Genomic DNA, 18,929 nt, shown 5'->3' on the forward strand with positions numbered 1-18,929 from the left:
AAAACGCGAACAATTTTTGTATCAAATTCTTATAGAACAGAATATGCCATGGCCGGGCCAGTTAATAGTATGATGAGTCTTTTCAATAAATATTGTGAAGTTATTGATTTAACGATGTCAGTGCCTTCTGCAAAGTTGTTAGGCATCTGAAATACTATACTTTTACATAATGTGGTGCTTTATTAGCTCATTATTGAGCTCTCTGGAAAGATAAATGCAAAAAAGTAGGTTTTCCCATATAAATTTTCATACAAACTTGAAATGCAATGCGCCAAGCGGAGACAAAACCAATCGACTTCCGGTGAGTATAGGCTTGTTTGGGGCCCCAAAAGGAACCAAAAAAACTTGGCTCTGCAAAATCGATTACGTTTCCCCACCCTAGTGTATATCATTATACAAGCTGTTTCGAGAGACTAGTGATCAATTTCAAAAGATAAATTCTAAACATTTTGAACTCCACCTTCCACAATTGAAAAAACGAGTCCCAGAGAGTAAATTTTTGTAAAAAAAATTTTTTTCAGATGACACCAATTTTTGACGATTCATGCGTTTTTAAGTCATTTGGCATCAAAAAAAATATTTCGAAAACCGAAATTTCACGTACACCCCCCCCCCCCCCTTGGGTGATTTTTCGGTTTTCAAAAAAGCCAAACTTCAATCGCTTTGCGCCACCCCATTTTAAGTCCGATTGAGCTGAAATTTTGCGCAGGGTGTTTTTTCGAGCAGGTGAACATTTTGTATAGGGTTTTTTTTTTTTTAATTCGAGATGACCATTTTGGCTGGCACCCTAGTATGCATACTTGGCACAATCAGAAGAGCGCTCAATATCAATCAATAGCTGGCAACCAAGCTTGTCGTTTCTCCTCAGAGAATCACTAGCATGTAGACGAATATCTTTCACTGCGAAAACAACTGCTCTCACATTTATGAACGAAGCAACACTTTTGCTTGAACAGAAAAACGGGTCGTGTGTATCTGGGGTGCATGCAAAAAAATGCGGTGGAATCTGAAATATCTCCAGAGAGATAATAAACTGGTGCGAACTTTCTAACACGAAAATCTCAATAACTACACAATCGAGTTCACTGTAGTGCTTTTACTGTGTGTCTCTTGATCGTATATAAAATGAGCGGAGCATCTAAGTAGGAACGTAGATTGCATTGTACTTAAACTGTTTTTATTGTTGGCATCGAAACATTAGAAGCTATTTAAAATCAAATTATTACCAATTTCCGGTGAAAATCGTTGCGGTCACACAAAGTAGGATGAGGGGCTTGATTCAAAGTTAAATCCAAAAGTTACAACCGAAATTCATACCACCAACATGTTCCAGAATATTGGACTCAACCCCTCGACTGGTAAAGGAAGAGTTTCTAGTACCGTACTGGGAACAAAGTTTAATTTAAGTTACACCGAAACACTCAAAAAGGTCTTCAAGTCCGCACCGAGACAAGATGCTGGTCAGTTACCTGCTCTCGTATGTTGTTCTGGTATCACAGTTATTCTTGTGAGAACTGCGAAATATACTAATAAATTGGAGATAACCTTACAAGAGAAGTTCAAATTAGTTTTTAAATCGACCAGCATTCCGTTATAAATTTTAATTAATCTTTTCTTTGTGTGGAAAATTACAGATGATTTGATGAATAAAAAGTATATTGGCACTCTAAAAAACAAATCCTCTACACAACTCTTTTCAGTATGCCTCCTTTTGACAATCTTTTGAACGTTCGGATGTTATTTTCATGTATAATACACCGTCGAAAACGAACGTATTTCACTTTTCGCGAGAAGTAATCCGATTATATTTGACGAAAAATGCTGTATCCCCCTAACAGAGAATAACACTCTTTCACCTTTAGTGTTTAAAAAAAACTGCAGATATGTTACCCATCATAATCTACTCAACCCGAGATGTTCACTCACCAGCACAATTGAAACCGAGTTGATTCAATTTTGTCTTCGGGGTCTTGATTTTCCACCGCGTTCCGTCTCCTCGTACGTCGCTCGGTCGCAACAGGTAAGAAGAGGATTCTCTATCGTAAATCTGTTTTTATAGCACCGTCGACAACGACAACGGCGCTTCATTGTCCCAGCTGATGGCACTAATGGTGGCATGAGAGCACCCAAACAACCACCCCCATGGCCTCGAGCCAACCATCTGTTCCATTACGATGCAGAGTGAGCAGTTCACCAACTAGTGCACGCTCACGAAAGAGAGCAAGGGCAGGGTTCTCTTGATCGACAAAATGAAAAGCAACAAGCGGCACCGAAAATCCGTGCGGAAAATTGTTGTGAACCGTTATCAGTTGCCGTCCAGCAATGGCAGCACACCAGTTTGGGTCGGAGCGTCGATGCGTTCGGAAATAGGCTGCGGTCGAACGCGGTTTCGATAGCTTGCTCGCTTGCCTCTCGATCGGGGGCCAAGTTGTTCCGGATGGCATCTGTAGAGCAGAGTGAGCTCCAAAAATAGTTTGCTACTATGGGAACAAGCAAGGTTGGCGCTGTCGATGATGATGGTGGTGATGGAAAGGTTCACTTGTGGCACTTCCGTGCCTGTTATATTTTACAGTACAAGAAAAACAGGATTGATCTGCAGTGTCATAGTTTGATATCAAAAGGTGAAGGAAGGTGGCAACGGAAGGCAGCGCCCGTTTCGCTTAGTTTCTGTCAGGTAGGTTGGCTCAGAATAAGTCACGATTTGAAACCATAAGAATGCTTTGATGGTGTCATTCATACGGTATTTATGAGTATTGCAAACATCGAAAGTGTTATTAAATATGTTTACTATAGGATTTGCTGATCAGAAGCTATGTAAATGCAAAAGTGATTAAGATGAGAGTGAACAAAATAAAGGAATCGCGATATAGGTTAATTGTTCCATTTTTTTATTTCAGCCCCTAAATAAATACTAGTGAAAACTTATATTTTCTTAATAAATTAGTCTACTAATCCATGAAACTAATTACTTTTAGTCTACTCTAGGATTCTCGCTGAAAATACTGAAAAAAGTTTGTACGGAAAACATTTTAGACGTTTGCGATCTTTGATTACCGACCATGAGTATACAATTGTTCACCTTTGAATAATCTTTATTTCATCGCACTAGAGGTCCCTTTCTTGATGACCCCTTGATTTAAAAACGACATGTTTACATTATGTTTCAGCTGCAACTAGGCAAAAAAGTCTTTTTCTTGAGCACATGCCTCGACAACAGCAGAAGCACTGACACGGCTTATCCGATCGGTTTGATGTGCTAAACTCTTCCGTGATTTGCCCAATGCTTTGTTCTCAATCTCTAGTCTTGTTCTATTTTTCTACCACAACTTCACACAAACATTGAAACAAAATCTATGAAAACATTAAAGGTTCTACGTCGGTTGAAGCTGCTTTAGCTCACGGTAGTCAGTTTTCTGGTTCCCGTTGCATTCATATCTTCTCAAGAGTCTTTAAGAGCAACCGGCGCCATATGAAACAAACCTAAGATTAAGCAACAGTTGCATAAAATGCTTCTGAATTTTATAGGGGAGCTGCTCCATTATTCATCTCATTAAGCCGATATTCACGAAGAAAGCACGGATTAAACACCAATTTTTTTTTTTAATGCTAACGTACTCTTATGGAATCGTTTAACATTGTATATTTAGTAAATTTAGCTAAATTTATCCTGAATTTTGTAAAACAAACCATTTTTCACAACGCTTCCATATCCATCTCAAAACTTGAATCACTGCTCGATTATTCATCTCTCAATGCCCCTATATTCAGCTCACTATTAATCATGAATGAATCACATTATCATGAATGAACGTAGCTGCAGCCCGTCGTAGTAGGTTACCTATAGATATCCGCTGCAGTTGTTTACGTGAAAAATTGGTAACCTAGGTAACCACTACAGTGCTGTAGATTATGTCAATTATGTCGGAATAATTCAACATTTTCAGAATGATTTTTCCGTATTAACAGAAACTGATTGGGCAACTCTTGATTTTCTTCAACGCAGTGAAAACAGATGAAAATACATACAGTTGAAATTTAGGAATTGTAGAAACTCATCTCATATATTTCTGCTAATTCAAGCTTGTTTCAGGAAATTTGAGGTGAACATTTCAAAGATTAAAGTATTCTTTGTGTGGTGAGTGATTTTGTTTAGTGATTAAAATAAAAAAGTGGTCCGTTAGTGATGAAAAAAACTTTGGTTGGCTGCTAAACGAGTCCCGTTGTAGCCGTATAGAACGATGCGCGGATTTTGTTTTCTGAGGTAGGTGATTGAAATAAATGAGTTTTTAAGTGCTGATGCCCGACTATAATATCAAATTTAGTGCTTTTAAGTGAGTTTTCAAAGATTATACTTTATGAGGAATCTAAAGTGAACTAAGAAGAATCCATTCCATGGATTAGCAGATAAGTTTAAGAAGAAAATGTGCGTTTTTTCCTGTTTACAATTGTGTTCATATGTTGAATGAGATGAATATAAGGGCTGAGATGAATAATGGAGCAGTTCCCCTACAGGATATGCCGTATAGCGGTCGGTATTGCATTTGTCTCCGTCTCGTCAACGTAACGCCCGCAATACGTTACTGAAACGTTGAAAGCACTCATAATGAATTCAAAACAGAGCCCAAACCAGCCATTCGCACTGGGAAACATTCACGAGTCAGCCAGTCGGTTTTACACAGAACAGCGTCTGTCGGTTTTTTGCTGATCTCTGGCTTCGTTGCTACACAGTAGGAAGCTTTATGTTTCGCTTTTCTGGTGCAATGCACTTTTTTGTCCCGTTTGTTGCTATTGGAAAGTGTAAGTGTTTCTCTTGTATTTCAATGTTTAGTTCAAACGTCTGCTGATACCGGAAATGTTACGAACGTTTTTTTTTTCACAGCAACTGTTTTTGCATTTTAATTTTGTTGCAAGTTCTCGCTCTGGCTGAGTAGCTTTTGTAGGAATGAAATGTGTTGAAAGATGATGATGTTACAACATTTATTCGTGAGCTCATCACAATTCTTCTCGTTAGATGAAAAACAAAAGCCATTTGCGGACCAAATGTCTATCGAGAACATTTTCGAAGTAACTTTCTTCTTCCAGGAAAGACAACATCATAAATCAAAAAGAAGTTTACCGTAGATTTCATTAACTAGACCGCATTCTTGTCACGCTACAGCGAGTAATGTGCGCTGAAAATTTGATGACATAAATAAAGTCGTTGCCAAGAGATATTTTTCGTCTATCATCGCGTCCCTTCTCCGGCGAGAGCTATAAGCGAATTGTGGTGTAAATTGCAAACTCCTTACCGGATTAGAACTGGTGAGCATTTTCTTTTTCTTTTATTTTTCGATTATCCTTAGTACATACGAACTTTTCTTCCAAATATGAAATGAACTCCAAATGGCGCACTCAAGGTAAAGTAACATTTTCACTGTCTCTTGAAATAAAAAGGACACACAAAGATAGTAGAATTGAAGTACAAGGTAAGGACAAACTTCGTACTCGTGGCTACAGTTTGTACATATCTAAAACACGGAATCAAAAAATACTTTTAGGTTAAATTATTTATAATCTTGAGACAAGCACTTAATTGATGGCCAAATAGATAAAGAAGAACACGAGTCCTTCACTATCGATTTGACCAACAATTAATGCAGGGATGAAAAAAAAAGCTTGTAGTAAAGGAGAAAACATTTTCGAAGTAACTTTTTAACAGTTCAGATGTATAGCAAATGACTTCGAGAAAAATCCAAGGCCAAATCACCAGTTTATCAAAATTTTTATTGAATTAAGCATCTAAACATATAAAAATGCAGTCCTCTCTGTCTGTCTGTCTAATCCATATAGGCTCTGAAGCTACTGAACTGATCAGCGTGAAATTTTGTAAATAAGGGTTTTAGGGGACACGAAAGGTTCGAGATAATCCGAGACCCCTCCTATACAAATGAAACACAAATTTCTGCACATCTCGAGAACTAATTGAGTAAATGGAACAAAATTCGGACTGTAAAAGTTTTTAAAGGCAAAAAACATTTCAATGGTCTTCTGTAAGGGAGGGGTCCCATACAAATAAAATACAAATTTCGCACAATTCGAGAACCAATCAAGCAAATAAAAACAAATTTGGCATGTGAATGTTTTTGGTGGTTACAAATATGTCCGTAGTGGTTTGACCCCTCCCACTTCCAGTCCCAAACGAATAAAACAAAATTCGGCACATCTCGAGAACTAATCAAGTAAACGGAACCAACGAAATTTGGTGTGTAAAAGTTTTAAAGGACAAAAAATATTTCAATGGTGGTTCAACACCCTCCCTCTTCTGGAAGGGAGGATCCCATACAGAAAAAAAAACCAATTTTCGCATAACTCACGAAATAATCAAGCAAATTGAACCAAATTTGGCATGAGAAGAGTTTTGGGGGCAAAAAATACTTTCATGATAGTTCGACATCCCTCCCTCTTCAGAAAGGGAGGGGTATCATACATGTGAAACACAAATTTTTGCACAACTCCAGAACTATTCTAGCAAATGGAACCAAATTTGGCATATGAAGGTTTTCTGGGAAGAAAAATATTGCTATGATGGTTTTACACCCTCTCTCCTGCTTTGGAAGGAGGGGGGTTGGCAAACAGCCGAAAGTGACCAAATTCCACCAAATATGGGAACATCCATAAATGACGTAGCTTTTTATTAGGTTTTTTCGACCCCCTCCTCCCCCATCGTAGTATTTCGTCACAAAGTCAGGACCCCCCTCTAGATAATTACGTAGCTTTATAACAACCACCCCCACATGATTATTTTTTTTTTTGTAGGTTTTATTAGTTTCATGTTTGCTACGTAGCTTGGCTTGAACCCCCACCCTCCCCCTCGTCACATTTCGTCCCTCCCTCCACCCTCAAATGCTACGTAATCTATGAATGTTCCCTATGCGTATTTTCGTAATCGTGATGATGCAAAAGCAAAGCAAAAGCAAAACTTTGGTACTACATTCCGATACGGAACTAGACCTTCTGTTTATTAAGGCTGGGTTGCACTCTTTGACCAAGCGTCAAATATTTGTCACTTTTTGACAGATAAAAATTTGGTCCAAGATAATTGTTTGTCACTCTTTAATTTTTACATGTGGCAAACACGAGCAAACAACAATCATGATGTCAAATAAATTTGACCATTATGGTGGAACCTCAAACACTATTTTGAATTTTAAGATGGCGACTCCCGGTGTCTGGGAATCATATCAAAATGACCGAATATCACCCAATATGAATGTTTTCGGAACCAGAATAACGCTCAAAGGCCAGAAAGCCATTTTGAAATCCAAGATGACGAAAATGACCGAATGTCATCCAACATGGGTATTTTTAGAATCGAGGTGATTTACACAAGCTGAAAGGCAAGGATGTTTTTATTTCGATAAAACCAATCATTTCAAACCATTTTTCTTTTGAGTTTGAACATATCCAAAGTCCGATTCGTTAACCATTCGCAGACTATAAACAAATCGGAAGTCGAATTTATGGATGTAGGTAAAATGTCGGTTTCGCCTCAATTAGGGGAATTAGGGCAAAATTGATATGTTGCTGATATTTTACGTAGATCAGACACCTACCAATCGATTTCTGAAACTTTTTTACCCAATATAAGATATGTTTTGACTACCATTTTTAGATATTAGCGCATTACCATTAATGCTAAGACATACTCGATATTGTTCTACTTTGTAAAAAATACTAAAACCATGCCAAAACCGTTTTCGTAGAATCACCGTTTTGAACTCAGTTTTTGTCCGATTTAAGATCTTTATTTTTTTAAAGATGAGTAAGAAGATGCTAATTTGTGGATAAACTCTTAGAGTTCGAAAATTGGGTCTTAAAACAATTTCGATTTCTCAGAAATTTTCGATTTCTCAGAAATTCAAAATGGCGCCATTGTTGCCCCTTAAGTTGGGATATGTTAAGACTAAAAATAAATAAATCCTCCACAACAAATCATAAACACAGATGTTCCCTGCCTCAAGCAAATCCTCGAAAACTATCCAAACCTTCCCTTCCAAATCTGTGAATGCCCCTCTACTTCTCTTATCCATCGATTCAGCGTACAGAAAAAAACCAAAAGTGAAAACGACAAACCCAGAAATCAACTGGCGTCGAGTGTGGAAAAATATTGGCAATCATGATCTACTACCTACTCAACGTAGTGTGCTTTATATGTGGGTAAACCAAAAAGTCCCACATCGAAGGCTGCTGAACATAATGCGGCGCACGGATGGCGAGCAATGTATATACTGCACTGTTGCAGTTACCGAAACTATTGAACACAAATACGTTTCCTGCCCCAGAGTACACGATGCTTTCGTTTTATTACAACAAAACTTAAACACAGCTACCGAAACTAGACGTAATTTTCGGTATGAAGATCTCCAGAGGCCAACACTGGAGAATCTCTCGTTAAATGAAAAAACGATGATACTAAAGCTATTAGTTTGTTACATAAGCTTCATTGATAACTGCAATAATAGAATCATAGATGTAGATGAACTTAGATTTAACTTTCAAATCATAGAATAATCTATTTATGTACATATTTTATCTCAATAAAAACCAATATTTAAACGTGTAAAAAAAAAAAAAAAAAGATTCAAGGAAATTTGGTTGTGCATCAAAATACACTAAAAAATTATATATAGAAACCAAGGCAGAAAAAAAGTCAATTTTTGTTGCACTGTGTAATATTATGTAGAAAAACTTTGCTGAAGACACTTTGGTTCTATCTCTTGAAAATCGACCGCATACAGGTAGTTTTATACACAGACATTCTTAAAGTTTCTAAAAATCGAAAAAAATCGAAATCGAAACTTGAAAATAGAAAAAAATTATTTTTTTCCGAAAAAAATTGCTATGTCACTAGAGTATGCAGATGCCAAGGGTTTTTTTTTAAAAAGCAACATTCGTCGGCGTTTTTCCAATGGTTGAATGCTGAAAAGAAAATGTCAACTCAGCGGTAGATACCCTCATTTTATTTAATATAGTCCATACGGACGTATCTTGGTATGGATTGGGAACCTTCGAATGGACAAAATTTTAAAAAAATAAGGATATCGATCCGGCTGACATTTTCTTTTCAGAATTCAACCATTGGAAAAACGCCGACGAATGTTGCCATTTAAAAAAACCCTTGGCATCTGCATACACTAGTGACATAACATTTTTTTTCGGTAAATTTTTTTTTTCTATCTTTATGTTGTCAAATAATGCACGGTACCGTAAATATAAATGCTACTCGTACTTTTTAATGAAAAATCGAAAATCGTTTCGATTCTGTACATCTTTGAAGAAAAAAACATGAACAAACGCCGAAAAACAAAAAAACTAATATATTTCACTCACGTCCAAGTCTTTAAGAGACTGCAAGAAACTAATGAAACCACCTGGGGAAGCTAATACCAATCCCCATATTTCGAGTGAAGACTGTTGTTTTTGCAGCTTTTCGAGAAATTTCATTTCGAAAAAATGCATTTTTTATATGAAATGTCCTAAACCCCATGAGACAGTTGAAAATTTGCCCAAGGTATGTTCGACAGAATGATGTGTTTTTTAAACATGACAAAATGTCTAGAACATAGTAGGCCTCAAAAACCACACCAGAAAAAGTTATTTGATATTTTTCAATTTTCGCGTGGAATTACTTTTCAAAGTGTGATTTTTGCTCAGAGTATCTTCGGGGAAGCCTCCAAGATGAATTTGAGTGATATCATTCCTCATCACATGGTTGAATTTGCAACAGCAAATCTGTGTATAAAACTACCTGTATGTGGCCGATTTTCGAGAGATAGAACCAAAGTGTCTTCAGCAAAGTTTTTCTACATAACATTGTCCAGAACTTTGCTGAAGACTTCGTTTTAATTAGATAAGTAAATTAAAAACTAAAATTTTTATCTCACTTTTAGATCTACAAAAACTTTGTCGAATACACTGTAGCATTTAAATGGCATTTTTATACTCAAAAGGCTGACGATCACGTTTTTCGCGTTTTAAACCACTTTGGACCGCAGCGAATAACGATCGAGGATTAATAAACAGTATAAAATAATCGCTATGCACTATGATCCAAGTTTAAACCACGAATTTTGAAAGGAGTATTCTTGTTCCATTAGTAAGAATTCGGAGCATCGCAGAAATAATTACATGAAATAACTTTTTTATTTTAATACTTTTACTATTTTTTACTTTAACTATAATAAACTTGAAATTGACTTAATCCCAAACAGTGGCGTTTATACAATATTTCCAGATACATTTTCGAGATGACTGCAACCCTAAATCAAAAAGGTGAACGAAAACATTCAATACTATACTCTACTACGCATTCGTATTGCATACAAGTATTGTAAATGCAACTTCATCTTTTCCGCAAAGGGACAAGAACAGCGAAATAACGAAAGGATGATGTAAATTGTACTTGCTCATTTACAGATATTTCTGTTTCATTGAATCAAATTGGTGGGAAATGGTAAAAACATATGATCGAAACAGTTCTGCAGAAGTTATAATTCATGGCAAATTCCAGGTGAATCTATTCATACACATCGCCTTTTCTGATCACAGAATCGAACCAGGGTGAATCTTGATCAAAACAAAAATATGTAGGGGAGAACTGTACAAAACGCACCACGAACATTTATGCGCTTCTAATTTTTCTAATTATTTTTGTTTTTATTTTATTTTTGATGAAAATTACTAATTAGTTACCAAGCTCGTGGTCAAAATGCGCCACAACGAAGGCCAATATGCTCAAATGCATGAAGCAGCCCCTAGCAGAAATCAGCACACGAAGTGAGAAGCGCTTGAAGTCTCAGAAGTAAAATAAAATACAATGGAATATACCCCAAGGGGCCGTTCCTAAACCACGTGGACATATTTTGATCACTTTCTATACAAACTATTCAATGGTGGTTCTCTGGAAGGAGGGAGGTCTTCCATATAAAAAAAAACTAATTTCAACCTATTTTTCGAAAACCAGCCGAACTTAACCAAATACCACTCAATATGGGAGTTTACGGAACTAGAATGACGCCAGAAGCCAGAAATTTTCTCCAAATGCCATTTTGAAATTTACTGCTACTACTACTTGAAGTAAGAGTAGTAGTAGTAGTAGTGCCATTCCAATCATTTCAAATGATTTGTCTTTTGACTTTGATCGTATCCAGTGGCCGGTTCGTTGTGCATCTACAGACTATTAGAAATCACAAGGAATCAATCAATATAAAAAGCAAAGCAAAGCCTCGGTGCTACATTCCGATTGACATCCCGAACTTGACCTTCTGTTTTTTATACACAGATTTTGCAGCCGACTGTTAAGTGTATAGGACACTAACGGGACTAGCGCTACTATCCTACTGACTCTAACAGTCTCTCCCAAGCCGAGACTCAGTAATAGTAGTAGTAGTAGTAGTAGTAGTAGTAGTAGTAGTAGTAGTAGTAGTAGTAGTAGCAGTAGTAGTGGTAGTATTAGTAGTAGTAGTAGTAGTAGTAGTAGAAGTAGTAGAAGTAGTAGTAGTAGTAGTAGCAGTAGTAGTAGTATTAGTAGTAGTAGTAGTAGTAGTCGTAGTAGTAGAAGTAGTAGTAGTAGTAGTAGTAGTAGTAGTAGTAGTAGTAGTAGTAGTAGTAGTAGTAGTAGTAGTAGTAGTAGTAGTAGTAGTAGTAGTAGTAGTAGTAGTAGTAGTAGTAGTAGTAGTAGTAGTAGTAGTAGTAGTAGTAGTAGTGGTAGTAGTAGTAGTAGTAATAGTAGTAGTAGTAGTAGTAGTAGTAGTAGTAGTAGTAGAAGTAGTAGTAGTAGTAGTAGTAGTAGTAGTAGTAGTAGTAGTAGTAGTAGTAGTAGTAGTAGTAGTAGTAGTAGTAGTAGTAGTAGTAGTAGTAGTAGTAGTAGTAGTAGTAGTAGTAGTAGTAGTAGTAGTAGGAATTAGACGGTCCTTCCCTTCCGCGGTCCTCCAGGTAGTTTCTCGAAAAATTTCCTTCCTTGTTATGCTAATATTAAACTCTTCAACTTTTTTGAGTATGGACATTCAGAATCATTGAATTTGAAAAAACTAAATGAGGAATTTAGACGAAAAATAAATTTTGAACGGAAGCCTTGCCAGTTGCATGGGTACCGTTAAAAATAGTTTTTATCTATTTGGGACCATCCACATACCACGTGGACAGCTTGGAGGGGGCCTTGTGAAATGTTCACGGTCCTTACAAAAAAAAAAAAAAGAATTTATATGGGCATTTGTCCATGGTGGGGGGGGGGTAATAATCGCCAAAAATCTGTCCACGTGGTATGTGGATGGCCCTTTTTTAATTTTGTGGCTCATGCTTTTTAGTTCTAAGTTTACTATAGGATTAGATTCTAGAACCTTGAAAAAATATCAATGTCCCAGTGCAGGCACTTTTTGATATTTTCACACCTGATGTAGTTAACAATTTAGATTTTCTCAGATTAGATAGAATTCCCTAGTTTTCTTCAGGTTATATTCCCAAAAATATTTATTAATTAATTAATTTGGAATATCTTCCCAAGAATTATCGTTTATGAAATTCAGATAATTTATTTAAAACTCAGTGTTTCCAATTGTGCTTTTACGCTTGATGAATAACATTTCTGCTGTTGAACATTTATTAAGTTAGCAAGTATTAAAGGTTGAAATAGAAACAAGAGAAGGACATTTAAACTTAAACATAAAAACCCAGAGCGTTTTCTCAATCCAATACCCAAAATACCGATCCCGTTTCAGATTGTGCACCTTGACCATATAGAACCATTTCCTAAGTCATCCTGGGAAAACGAACACATTTTGGTTGCGGTATGTGGATTATCAGAATTCTTTCTTGTGAAGTCGATAAAGTCAGCAAACACACAGCCAGTTGTCATAATGCTAGACGAAATGGCGAGTAGTTTTGGTCAGCCATCCCATATAATAACAGATTGGGGAATTGTATTTACATCTGCAGGGTTTTTTTTTTTTAACACATATTTTAGTTTATTCTGATTTGATTTTGTCTAAAACTAGTTACAAAGCAATCAATTACGCGTCAATTTGCAAGTTAAAACTTAGTTCTTCCACGTCTACTACACTGTCACAACTCATGACAAAGATGACATAATCAATGAAGAGTCTCATGATTTTTATTTGTTGTCGTCTCGGTGTGTTGTTTAATACCGGATGTATCAGGTTCTCGAAAGATAGCCTTCTTCTACTGTTTAGAGTCGTCATCAGAAGATTCTGCATTTTAAATGGATGTAGTCTTGCGCAAATTAAGAATTGCTCCAGAAACACGTCCGAACCTATGAAAAAGGTTACGCATTGTTTCCAGCTTGCGTGCCGATGTGGTGATTACGCTGATACCATCAGCATATGCCACGATCAGGTCTGTACCACACGCACGTTCGAGGGCCTCTACTAGGGGATGTAGGTACAACACAAATAAATGCATTGATATGGGATCCCCTTGCCGCACCGAGCGCTGTATAGGGATCGACTGTGTAAGGTGCCCGTTTATCAGCAAGCGGGAGGAAGATAGAGCAGCGACTCGTTGAAGCAAGTTCACTAGTTGCGTGTTGATACCAAGAGAGCGCATATTCGCAAAGAGGAATGAGTGTCTCACCCTGTCGAAGGCATGGTCTAGGTCGAAAGACACGAGTTGTCCAGCCTGTTTACGTGTTTTTAGTTGAGATATCCGATCCTTTAATGCAAGCGTGGCCTGGAAGATGTTTCTGTGTGCGTTGGAACACTTTTGGGCGTTAGAGAGTATATGGTGTGATGTCATGATGTGTTCCAAACGCGTCTTCAATATGCGGGAGAGCAACTTGTAGTCATAGTTGAGGAGCAAAATGGGTCGGTATGCACCAATAGTGCTACCAGTCCCCTTCTTCTTCACTAAAACGATGACACCAGCCACAAACTCTGTTGGAAAATTAGATTCCAATGCCTCGTTCAATATGAGATTGAGCTCTCGGTGAATGATGTTAAATGTTCGGAGATAAAATTCTTTCGGAATTCCATCCGGTCCTGGAGATTTTTTGGATGCACTTGATCTAATCGCCGCCCATATACCAGCCGTTGTAATCGCTCTCATACATGCTTCATTCGATGGATCGCCATCTGGGATGATCTGGTCACACTGGAACTCTCCTGGTTGTGCATTTTCTCCGGGTTGTTCTGAATATAGCTCAGAGAATATCGATGTGCATGCTCTTGAACCGCTTGCGAGTTGTTGTAGAACTCACCATTATCGCCGTCCAGTCGTGTTATAGTTGTTCTTTTCCGTTTTCTTTCGCCAAGCTGGAACACCGACAAAGGTTCTCCCGCAACGATTTGCTCGTGGATTCTAACGAAAGCTTGCGTGGACCGTCTCTGCAGAGCAAGCATCTTTCCTTTCAATCGGTTGATCGTAGGAAGTATAGCAGGATTTTGGTAGTATGCATCGTACGCTCGTCTTAACTGCCCGTACAGGGATTGTTGTGCATAGTGAAATTCATCGTAGGCTTGTTTTGATTTCCAGCGAAAGAAACTAGCAATTTTTGGTTTACCGACTGCAAGCCACCAGTCCATCCAGCATTTATATGATCTTCTTTGTCGAGTCCAATATTGCCAACGTGTCTGTAGTTCTGCCAGGTTTTCTTCTGTAAGGAGATGGGGGCGGAGGGACCAAAACCCGCGTCCTTGGGGTTGGCCGAGATCAGGTAAACATATTCACACCGTTACTGCCATGTGATCGGAAAACGAACATACGTGGGTGTTCACTGCTCGAAGTTGTTCATCTAGCCCATTACTTACATATACTCGGTCAATTCTCGATGTGGAGTGTGCAGTGATGTATGTATGGCCAGAGTCCCTTGGCCGAAGTTTAATCCAAACATCATGAAGCTGTAGCTGTTGTATCGTATTTTGGAGAGACGGGCTCATATTGTATCCAGTTGCATCGCAAGGTCGCAACACGCAGTTGAAATCTCCGGCAAGAATTACGTGTTCGGTTCGGTGACGAAGATAATAGGCTATCGAACCATTGAAAAATTGCTCTCTCTGAGTACGAAATGCCGTACCAGAAGGAGCGTATATACAGCAGAGTGTGGTGTCCTGCACCCGTACAGCGACAAGACGACCATCCAGACTTCGTTCCACATGTGAAAACTGTATATGGTCTCTCAGTGCTATGGCGGTTCCTCTTCTGGCTTGATCAACGTTGGCTATAACGTTGAAGCCAGGCAACACAAGGCCGTCATTCTCTATCTCCTGTAGAAAAACAATATCAAGATCCATTATTCGTATAAACGTTCTAAGTGCGTCTAGTTTAGTTGTGTTCGTGATAGTGTTCACGTTTATTGTTGCCAAATTTTAACTGGTGAAGATGATAGATTAGTGTTTTGATGGTCTATCGTGTGGACGGATGTCGTCATGACGCATCTTTTTGCCGCCATTGCGCGAGTGCTTGCTAGATGTTGAGAAATCGGTCTCGTGGCCGTCATCTTTTGAGTGCGACCTCAGTTTCCGCTGTCCCGTTACTGTGGTCCATTCTCTATCGCCCTCCTTCTGTACGTCCCCTGGAGTGACAAGGTCACCGGATTTGGGAACTACAGGGTCCAACACAGCAGCATGTTCGTCATTTGTGCCCGACACTGTGTTTGTTGAGATAGTTTCCTGAGATTGTGCAGACGCCGAGGCTTCGATGGTGGCATCTTCAGATTGCGAGGGTTTGAGCCACGGGGGTTGGGTCTTTTAATGACGTCAGCATACGACGATCTATTGGTCTCTAATTTTTGTACTAGGAGTTTCTTATTTTGTACACACGAGATACCGTTGTGCATGTATTCAGTGCAGTAGCGGCAGGTTTGCTGCTGACCATTGTAGGACAACAGTATTGTTTCACCGTCGATGGTTACGTACGATGCGATGCCTTTTTGTATGGTCATCCGCACCATACGAACACCGGTCGGGAGACCTGCGAAATAATGATTTTCGTCGGATAGTTCCTCATGAATCGAGCGTATCTCTCCGTATTCACTGAGAAATTCCACAATTTTCTCATTTGTAACGTCTTCGGAAAGGTTAAATAGTCTCACTACAACTGCTCCATCTTCCATACTCAGACGTAGTTTGTACGTAGTTTCATCGACGATCAACTCGTGTTTGTTGTCGTTTACATCTACAACTCTCTGCGCTATCTCCAAACTAGCGGCTTTAACAAAAGCTATCCCAGTGTTACGACTGTATTGGATCCGAACTACCTCTTCACGCTCCATTGCTAGTGTCTCACCTACGAACCGGTGGACTTCTTCGGACGACGGCTTTTTCGGCACATTTGCATAGTCGATGCGAAATGTGTTTTCGCGGCGTTTTTTCGCGGACATCGTCACGCGACGGCGGAGAGACTAAACTAGCGTCAAATCACTCCCTCACAAAACGAAATGATTTTGAAAATATTAATAAATGGTCGGCAATAGGCTTCCGTAAACGATATTGATGCACGCATCCGTTCGGCTCGGAAGTTGAGTGCTAACTGGGGTTCAAACAATTTTGCAACGATTACGGGATAGATCACATTTGGGTAGCGGTTGGAATACCGTGAGGTAACGCAGAGCCATTCTAACTGTTCTTCGTGTGATGGAGGGTAAGGAATAAAGATGGTGGGATGAGAAATTGACAAAAGAAGAAGCGTAATTTTATAATGCACAAAAGTTCCAAAAAAATAACCATGCGCCAGCCCTTGCTGGAATTTATGGAGACGCATTGTATTCCACCGTGTATTTCGGCATCACTGACACTTGAAATTCAAATGACTACGTTATTACGTTTGCTTCATTCGTCAAGACTAACTGGGAGACTTCTATCAAACAACAAATTTTTATACACAAATTGGATCCAGACCTCAAATTCACAATAATAAATTATAAAACCCATCTGGTTCGCGCCTAAGTATTATGCTAAGAATTTAGGCTCCATAAAAACATTAAAGGTGCCCGTTTCCGTAAAGCACATCCTCCGACCAAGGCTTGTTTAATAATCTGCTTCATTGACACAAACCGTCGATCCGTTTGCCACATTTAGTAATATAACCGTTACGGGCTCGAGATGAACCTAATTGCCAGCTCTTAGCATTATAGCGTTTATTGACGTCCCAATTAACGATTTAGTACGTACCCGCCTTTCGGGTGATGCTGCTTGGAGTGGGCCCTAATCATTCACCTACTAGCTACAAGTTTCGTTTTCCAAATATTTGTTTAGAGTATATTGTCTGAAATATATTAGTTTGGGGTATTTGTAACTTTGGTAAATTCGCACATAAAAAATATAATTTTGTTCAATTCACTATGGAATGAAATCCGTAACTTGTAAATGTAGTGTTAATGGTTTTGGTTACCAAAAGTAGAATGCTTTCTGTCAATTAACTGTACCGCCATCAGAATCATAATCTTATCAGAAGCTCGATTCGCTTGGCTGCTAACTCTTTGGTCTATACAAACCGAATTCTTTTCCGTCTACCTAGTTGAAGACAAGGGAAAGCGCACTGTGTCGTTTTCGTGTTCCAGTTCCAGACTTTTCTTTTGCATTAAACACTTTACCATAGAAGCATCACGTTATTATCCGTTCACTAAGTCGAGTTAGATCCTAGCGGTTCCCGTGACGCAAATTGGCATTAACAGTTTGTTGGGTTTTTGAGTAGGGTTGCGAAAATGAGGGTAATTAATATTATCTTTCGTTCTTTTGCGGAAGCATGTCAGAAACTTATCGAAGACAGTGACATTCAACATTCAATGGATTTCATTCAGTTAGTGAGACACTCCCAGATTAAGCAAATTTCCTAATGGCTGGAAAGAAACATACACCTTTACTACAGAAAGTATCCGTTGACCTGTTTTCAAAGGAACTAAAGCTTGAAATTACTCTTCACCGGGTATGCAAAAACCGAACTAGCTAAATCAGTGATTGGATTTTAAAGATGCTCTGCGTCAATAAAACATCAGATGGTATATCAACACATATACCGTTACCGTCTCCGTCCTCCGAAGTTCCACTAATGAAGTGATGACATTATTTTATGTTTTACCGTTCACGGCATACGCAATAAAAACAATAACAACATTCAACCACTAAGAGAATTCATACGCTACGGTTTATACATGAAAATCTCATTTTCGTTGGGAGGGGTGCGGTGAGAGTGGAATAAGCAGACACGTACACGGTGTGATTTGCGAATAGGAAAGAGCGGAACTAAATGCAGCGGCATAACATTCGTGTGTGGAAGAGACAGAGTAAATCTGTACCCAGCAACAGTTTTCCATAATAGGGGAATTTCGGGGGCGATTGAGTGTACGATGATTAGCTAAAACATAATGAGGTGAAATTGGAGCGTGGATAAGCCGACAGTTGAAATTGCTTCGTGAATTCGGGCAATTAAAAGTTTTTTTTTTTTTTTTTGAACAGCAATCATAGCTCTAATTAATGCGAGTGTAGCAGTGAATAATTAAAATTCAAATAAATTCACAACACACTGATTTCATCCCGTACCTTTATAAGTTATTATCAAAGCTTAGCCGTGTGAGTTACGTTACAATGTCACGTCAATTATGGCGCTACATACGATAAACGCTTTTGTCAGTATCTTTGGGAAAAGTATGTGTGCACGGGATTTCAATGAATAATGTACGGCTCACTATTAGAGGGTTACATCCAGTCGACTATTGATTTCCACAATAATAAGCATTCTAATAAATATATAAATAATTTCTCCTGGTACCACCGCGTGTCGGTTCCGTTTTCGAATACACCTAGGTCTCCGGATTCGCTATCAGGATGCTAAATAATTGGAAAACTTTTATGAGCTTTGACGGAAAACATTGTGCTGAATTGCTGTTTGTGCTGCTTCGCATGAAGCCAGAAAATTGTTTCCCCTGGCAGCATTGGGATTGC

At 38.5% G+C, this 18,929-nt stretch overlaps 1 protein-coding gene across 27 annotated transcripts in view; it reads left to right on the forward strand.

The window, feature by feature from the left end:
* Positions 1–18,929, forward strand: part of LOC129727649 (voltage-dependent calcium channel type A subunit alpha-1-like) — a 352,389-nt gene that overhangs the window by 76,831 nt on the left and 256,629 nt on the right. The window contains exon 1 of one of the 27 annotated variants that reach the window (XM_055685659.1): positions 2,464–2,674. The exons of the other annotated variants lie outside the window; for them this stretch is intronic. The gene's annotated coding sequence lies outside the window, so the exon portion shown is untranslated. Of the gene's footprint in view, positions 1–2,463; positions 2,675–18,929 lie in introns of those variants that run through there. 27 annotated transcript variants of the gene reach the window in all.

The sequence above is a fragment of the Wyeomyia smithii genome, chromosome 3, assembly GCF_029784165.1.
Source record: "Wyeomyia smithii strain HCP4-BCI-WySm-NY-G18 chromosome 3, ASM2978416v1, whole genome shotgun sequence".
Taxonomy (NCBI): Eukaryota; Metazoa; Arthropoda; class Insecta; order Diptera; family Culicidae; genus Wyeomyia; species Wyeomyia smithii.